The 7983-nt window shown below is 43.7% G+C and overlaps 1 long non-coding RNA gene across 1 annotated transcript; it reads right to left on the bottom strand.

Moving 5' to 3' along the window:
* Window positions 1-4411: 4411 nt before the first annotated feature.
* LOC139625353 (uncharacterized) lies at window positions 4412-7629 on the bottom strand. Its single transcript, XR_011691875.1, has 2 exons — window positions 7449-7629; window positions 4412-5230 (listed from the first exon to the last, which is right to left on the bottom strand). It is a non-coding gene; the product is annotated as an uncharacterized lncRNA (long non-coding RNA).
* Window positions 7630-7983: the final 354 nt, after the last annotated feature.

Genomic DNA, 7983 nt, shown 5'->3' with positions numbered 1-7983 from the left:
TACTCTTTCCAAGGAGAAAGTCTTTGAAAACTGATGTACAGTGTCCTCTAACCTGATGATAACATCTGGGAATACCTTGGGCTTGAAACATCAAATTTATAACAGAAAGCTGAACATTTCAAACTGTGGACATGAAGTTTCCTGGACATAGGCATTTACCTGGCACGGACACTCTAATGCAAAGTGTAAGATACAGTCATTTTGGAGCTTTACCCATCCTGAAGACTGAAAGTCAGGATCTTTCGGTCTTGTCTCCTTCAAGTCCCCCAACAATCTGAAAGTGCAACTCCACATCACTTGAGCACTCCTATAAGAGAATTATAAAAGGTTTGGAGATAGATTGGTTCGTAGGAGGGGAACACTTACTTTAGAGAGACCATGGGCAGTGGAGCCATCCTTGGCACTGAACGGGCTACACCTGGGCCACTTTCCACAGCAGAGGAGTCATACTTAAACTGCACAGATATCCCTTAAGTTCACTTTAGCCCAGGGAGCTCAACAGTACACTAATGTGACCAACTCTGTAACTGCTTGCAATTGTGAGCACAGTTTTTTTTCACCCCAGAAACGTCAGGCTTTACACAAAAAGCCATTGTAGTAATTACTCTCCTCTAGAAGCCATTTGTGGACACTAACTGCAGTGCATTTACCATTACCATGGCAAGTTACCATGGCATGTGTGCTGCCAACATAAAAGGTACCTTTAGCAGTGATTACAATTGACTCCCTGCCAGTTGAAACGAGAGTGAATATGGTCTGGATTTTTTTCACCCTCTAAGATGATACCTAGGGAGCTACATATTGTGTAGTTGGAATAAAGCATTGTCGGAAGGTCTGCACTGTCTCCTCCAATTTACCACCCACTGAAGATGACAAAGACAAAGTTTGACAAAAGATTTGTGCCATTCTGTGAAACTATTCTATCTTGACAAGTCCATGTTTGTAGACGTCCTCAACTAATAGCTGTCCTATAACAAGTCTTTGCAACTTGTGACTTCAAATAACAGTTGAAAGAAAATACAAGCAAGTTTCCCTGTAGCTGGAAATATGTTTAAAAATCCTGCTCGATTAGAAAATGGCTCAATGAGAAACATTGTTGACTTATTATTTGTGATTATGAGTCAGCTCTCTGGAGACAGATAAGTCTTATGAATGAAATAATGAGTAACAATAATAAATTGGATTTTCTAATTAAATTCCAACTCCCAAATGTATTGATTTCCAACAATGACTAAAGCTTCTGTGGGCATGGAAGGATTACTGAATGGGACTGCCAGGCACAGGCCCAGAGAACCAAGGTGTTAGGGGGACTCTTATAAGTCTGAAGTTCTCCAACATTACCTGACCACAATTTTAACTAAAAACAAACATTCCAGATGCGTTAAGAAAACTTCCCTCTGCTGGACACCCACAGCAAGCTTTTCCAAACCAAAATTTGTTTGCTGGCTGAACAAAGAAATGTGAGAAGTGGCTTCTGTTGGCAAAGGCTTAAGGCACATAACCACATAACGGCAAAATCCATGGTTCAATTCTTGAACCTTGGTTGCATGTCATACTCTTCTCTTTGTCCTTGTTTTGTCTTTCTCTCTAGACTGTCAACTATCAAATAATGGTATGATGCAAAAAAAGAAATCTTGGAAAAAAAGACACGATAAAACCACAAAGACTCAAAGAAAAGCAAATCAAAAGGAAGCAAAGACGTGTATTCAAGCGTAAGTGCTGTAATATTTTACCTTGTTGGGCCTTAATGTTCACATAAAAGACATTTTTGCAGCTGCATCACAAGCACTCAAGTCCAACACTTTGTTCTACACATTCAAGGTCGATGTTTTACCCCTTTTCAAGCATATTTCAATTAGCGTATGTTCGGTCTCTCTGCTCAGGCTCCATGAGAGGCCATCAGGGGCAGCATACTTGAGGAGTTATGATCTAACGAGTGGCAGAGACAGTCGCTTTATCCTGAGACAGCAAGAGAACACCTTCATGGCCAATCAGGTCCAACTAATGAGACAAGATGGGCCAGGATGGTGCCACAGCCATTACAGCCACAGTCCGTCAGCACTTTGGTAATAAAGAGACCATGAAGGCAAAACTGTGTAAGAAAAAAAGAACAAGCATCAATTTAAGTTGTGAGAAAAGAAATTTAGACATAGGAGCATGTCAGGAAGTGCTCTAATTGCTCTAACCATGAATTAAGCCTCCAAATGGAATTTGTTCTTTAAAGGTTGTCAGACCGCACCATATTTAAAAGGCCCAGAAAGAACATCAATTTGTAATTTTGTCAGATCTTTGACCTGAATTGGCTGCACAGGATTTGTTGCATGTGGTCACTTGCAGTAACTTCAAAAATTACTGAAGCACTAATTATGTCTAAAAATAAAAATGTTAAACTATGTAATGTCATAAATGCATTAAAAAAAAAAAACTGACATGTTATCACACCTTCATTGTCCATTGTGCAGGTTTTCCTAATTCAAAGACTTATGTGACCATTTTTCAGTTTCTGCCACAAGAGGGCAGCCAGTGACTTCTAACGGGCCGGTTCATGCTGCAGGAGCTGAGGGGACAGGCGGGAGCATGATGAACATGCTTTATGGCAGCCTTGTGGATTTCATTCAACTTTGAAGATTTTGGTTATCAGTGGAAGCCAGACTCTCAGGCTGTCGAGTCCTGATATGAAATTTCAATTTTCTCATGTGGTGCTCTACATCAAGACCCACCAGTGTACAGTATTCATGACATGGCACACAGGACTGATCTATTTATTCTGCGGGCAACCAAGTTGCAGCTTCATCTTTTAAAAAGTCAGCTTCAACATTTAGATGGTCAGGGGTTAAAATTATTACACTGTTGTGGTTGTGAATCTGTGTAACTTATTTATCATCATCATTTTGTCACGTCGTTTTTAAAATTGGAGCCCTTGATCGGAGGCATCGTAGATTGATGACTTTTTGTTTTTGTTTTTGCAGCTTCTATATTTAGGACTTAGACAAGTTGTGAATATCTGAACTTAATTATTTTCGATTACAGCTGAACTCTTCACCCCGTTGTTGTAGCATTGATTATTTGTTCTCATTGCTTATTTGAAGGATTTAAGGAAGTAAAAAAATAATGAGATGGTGAAATCCCACACCCCCACCAGGCCCTTCTTCCATCCATCCGTCACTCCTCTTGCCATGTGCACAGACCTGTGCCATAAATCATGATCTGATTACTGTCTGCTGTCAAAGTGGAACCAGTGTCTCCCAATAATCCGTAAAACGTGCAATGTAGGGTGACGACATAAACAAATTCAATGAATTTAAAAAAACAACAACTCAGCTTTGATGGTGAGAAGTATAATTTTAAAGTCTTCTCACAATTTGTGTTGCGTGTCAAACTCAACACTCGCCTCCGTGATGGTGAGTGCGGTGCTCATGAACGCCACTAGGCGCCAGCCTAAGACAGGAGGACGTTGTTTCTCCCGACGAAAATGCCATAAGACGCTTACAGCTACTGCACTCTGTTCATCAGTTGTTGTTGTTTTTTTTTTTTTTTTTTTTTTTTTGTTGGACAACATTTCCAAACCTCTTTATATTAATTCAATCGAACATCTTAGTTCGTATCCGCACAGTTCCTTAGTCCAGCTCCTCATTTACATTCCATACTGGCTCCTTGCTTATGGAAATTAATATGCAGATCAAATAAATCATAATTTATTATCCTTGTCGTGCATAGGCTTTTTAGGTTATTGCACGAAGGCGAAAATGGATCTGCTTCACTGCGAACATGAACGTTTTAGCAAGTTATAGTTCTAGGAGCGAGAGGGAGAAAAAAGTGATCTGCTAGAACAAGATGTTCACTTGGTTCCAGAGGAGAGCTGCTCAACAGTCCAATCAAGCGATAATAATTTAGATTTAATCAGAGGAGTGCTTCTCTTTTATTATTCGGCTATGTCAGTGTAAAATAAAACTGAAACCAGCTGAACCGCAGTGGAGAGCAGATACACCACTGTCACTCCGTTTGCAGATTTCCCCTCCAATTTAATTTTAAGAAAAATAAGCTCTTCAGTCTAACTGCTTTAGAAAAGTCTGCTTTTTTTTTTTTCTTTCTTCAATCTTCTGACATCCTCGCTTGTATGTATGTGTGTCTGTGTGCACACGGTTCATATGTCGAGGGGCCGGGCTACATTCCTGCACTACAGTAAAATAGTCCAGCTATTTCTGCCTCCGCGCTGCAGACGAGTGAAACAAAATGCTGATCGGTGGTGCGTGAATTTCAGCACCACAGAAGGTGGACAGCGCTCCCGGGCAGCCTGTCTGTGGATGGACAGCTCCCACCGACACACACACACACACACACACACACACACTTCAGCACACACTGGAGCCATCACATGGTTGTTCACATAAAAACCAAAAGCTTTAAAAAATTGTGTGTATTTATTTTATTTTCTTCAAAGGAGGGAGGGGGGAGGGGGGAGGGAGGGGGCAGTACATGAATAACACGTTACAGTTGGAAACGACAGAAGCAAACCTTTTTTTTGTTGTTGTTGTTTTTTTTTCAAAATGTCAACAGTTAGAAAGAGGTGACGTGTTTCTCTGGTGTTTCGACATCTGAAGAAAGAGGGATCATCTCTTGGCATTCACCGCGTGCCTTAATTGTAAGACATTAAATCAAGGTCCGCTGTGAACACGGAGAGACACAACCCGCCCGTCTGTGTGTGTGTGTGTGTGTGTGTGTGTGTGTGTGTGTGTGTGTGTGTGTCCGTCCACCAGCTGCATTCCCTCTGCTGTAGGAAACGGCCAGACACCTGGAACCTTTCCCTGAAAGCTGTTATTACAAATATCTAATTATTCTGCAGCCTGCGAGGCCTGTGTCGTGTGTGACTAAAGATTGTACTGGGACGTCAAGTTTGGCCAGATATGGAAATTAAAAAAAAAAAAAAAAAATCCCAAGCATCTCGCAGGGTCCAAAGAGATCAAATCCTCTCCCAGTTGTTGTGCAGGCCTACTTTATATTGTAAAAAAAAAACAAAAAAAAAAACATTCAATTGGAGAAAAGGAGGTTAAGTTATAGGAATGACTTAAATGCAAAATAATGCCAGCAGGTAGTTTTGCGGGCAAAATGATTAGTATACGTCCCAGGCCGCTATTGCAGGCGAAAAAGGACTCCGTTTGATCTGTTTCCGTCGACTGCTTTGTCCAAAACTGCAGAAAGCATAAAAGTCCTCCATTATCCCATAATGCACCTACAAAAAAGAAAACACAAAAATGCGTCATGAACTTCACAGGCTATAGGACTGCAGGTGACACAATCTCATATTCCACATTGACCTGTTTAAAAACCAGCTGGCATCCACGAAACAGGAGAAAAAAAAAAAGTCCCTGTCCACGTCCAAAATATTGATTTTCCTAGTCACATAACGCACGCAGTTTTCCCCCAACACATACACACAAACACACACATCCTGCAGCCTCTACTTGCGGGTCACACAGTTAAAACTGCCGCAAATCGCAAATGGGGCAGCTGAAGAGCCTCGGCAAACTGCGGGTGTCCTGCCTGCGTGCGTCCAGCAGCGAACTGACCGGGACACCGGCACCGGGCTGTGCAGCGTGAGCCCAGCGCCGACACCGCCTGACTGGGACTGATCCCTCTCCGTCCGGTCTTTTCCTCTGACTTTGGGATTAATGGTGCTCCAGCCAAACAAATGAGGCATCTGCCTTCAGCACAAGAGGATTGGGATTGGGGGGGGAGGGGGGGGGGTTGGGGAGGGAGGGTTGGTTGGGGGGGGGGGGGGGGGGTGCTGACGTCACCGGGCAAACAGATGTTCCTCTATATTACCCAGCGTCCTCCTGGATCACTACCCTGTGTCCTTGAAACTAGGAGGGAAATTGACGACTTCCCATTCGGAGTATTAACGTTTATCGCCGAAATGTGTTAATAGTTCTGCAGTTGACTGGTGAACTGTCTCTCTCTCTCTCTATATATATATCTGTGTGTGTGTGTGTGTGTGTGTGTGTGTGTGTGTGTGTAGCCTACGTACGGGCCGGCGGAGGAAATGCCAACAATGGCCCCGCAAATTGTGAAGCCCTAAATCTGGCATTGGCTGTGAACAGTTATGCAACATTGCACTATCCAAAAAAAAAAAAAAAAAAAAAAAAAAATGGGCACACACGTGTACATACACTCACACAAATACAGACTCACACTCATGCACGGGCATGCGCACATGCACCCTCCCCTGCACACACTTAGACACACACACACACAAGGATGAGGGAGGGATGCTCATGTCATCCTGAGCCTGCTGTTTGATGTGAGGCACAAATACTGTATTTTGCTCAGTGTGATGAGCTGCAACTCATTTTTTTTTAGTCCTTGAAATCAGCGAGTGACACTGAAACACACCAAACTGCTGGACTGTGCTCTGTCTGTCATGGTGGGATTATATAAGGTGCATATTAAGTGTGATGCCAAAGTGCAGTACATTCTGTGCTTGGAGATGTATTTAGGCTTAATTACTTTCATACTAATTACATTATTGTATGAGGGACTGACACAGATCCGAGACCAATGTAATTCTAATCCAGTTTAATCTGCAGTGATGCAGACTGGAGAGAACCTATTGATTTGCATATCTTCTAATGCAGTCTAAAAACTGCTTCAATGTAAATGAAGTCAGTGCTGTCTAATCACAATTAGGAGGCGCATACCTGCCTTCCGATCTGATCTTGACGGAGCCCCCGGGCTCACCGTATCTGGGGCCAATTCTCCATCTGACAGCTCATGTTTATCCATTAAAGGGCAGAAAATCCACCGTGTGAAAGGCAGGCTAGTGGGAACGAGGAGGCGCAGGCTCGTAGATATGGTAATTGCAATGCATTACTCACTCGCTAGAATCGAGAGGAGAGGGGATGCAGAAACAAAGGGAATCGCCATTTTAGACGGAAACATCCCATCCCCTGAAAACCGGGCGAGATCTCGTGTCGGCCGTCGTTTCATCACGGGGCTTGTCAGCACATCACCATATTTCGGGTCCCTCTGTGTCTCCTGTCTGTGCCACCGACAGGAACACGACCCCTATTGTCCTCAAGCACCGCGCAACGAACAAACGACGCGGCTCGGAAACGCACCGTCCTCTCTGTCCTTCTTATTGGTTATGCAAACGTCGACATGAAACGCGGGTCGGCTTGTGCTCTCCGGTCGCCTCTCTTCGCCAGCTCTCTTAACCCTGAGGAGGTTTATTCCCTAAAGCTCGCAATAACAATGGCAAGTGCAACGTGCATGGGGAAGCGTACACAGGACCGTTATCCAGCTACAGACGCCAACATGATCCCTATTCTCCCTCAGTCTGCTGAAACAGGCCTAAACGTTTCACCAACCGCTGAAGCAAAAATACAAATGAAGTGTAACTGGTGAAAATCAAAGTGTCGATCATAAAGCAAACGAAGACATAAGATACTCACCATGATGTGGTCCACGCCATATGGTGGTGCACCGCGCTCTGCTAATATTTATCCGAGCTCTGCTGTTCTCTCTTTTTTTTTTTTTTTTTTTGGTTTTGTTTTGTTTTTTTGTCTTTCACTTCACTCTACCGTTGTTACTTCACTGCAGATCTTTACATCGTGGAGGCAGTCGCTTGTATTCCCGGGTCCTTTCGGGGGTGGGGGGGGGGGGGGGGGGGGGGGGGGTAGCGGCGGACCAGCACAGACTCCGTTTGGCGAGAAGCTGATACTACCAGTGAGAGCGATGCTGTAGCCTCTGCAAAGCATGGCTGCGCTTTCTCGCTTTTTTTTCAAAAGAGGGCAGGTCGTTCTGTGCATTACAATGAGTAAAATCTCTCTCTCTCTCTCTCTCTCTCTCTCTCTCTCTCGCTTCACATGCACACGCACACACACACACACAAGCATTTATACGCACAAATGCGCGCTCGCTCACACTGACACGCAAATATAGCCTATCCTGTGCGCGCTCCGGGAAAATCCGAAGTGTTATAATAAT

Source organism: Trachinotus anak, unplaced genomic scaffold (genome assembly GCF_046630095.1).
Source record: "Trachinotus anak isolate AG129_WGS33_773 ecotype Australia unplaced genomic scaffold, CSIRO_AGI_Tana_v1 ptg000009l, whole genome shotgun sequence".
In the NCBI taxonomy this organism is placed as follows: Eukaryota; Metazoa; Chordata; class Actinopteri; order Carangiformes; family Carangidae; genus Trachinotus; species Trachinotus anak.
The sequence above is the reverse complement of the archived record's forward strand: the minus strand, read 5'-3'. Positions and strand labels throughout refer to the sequence as shown.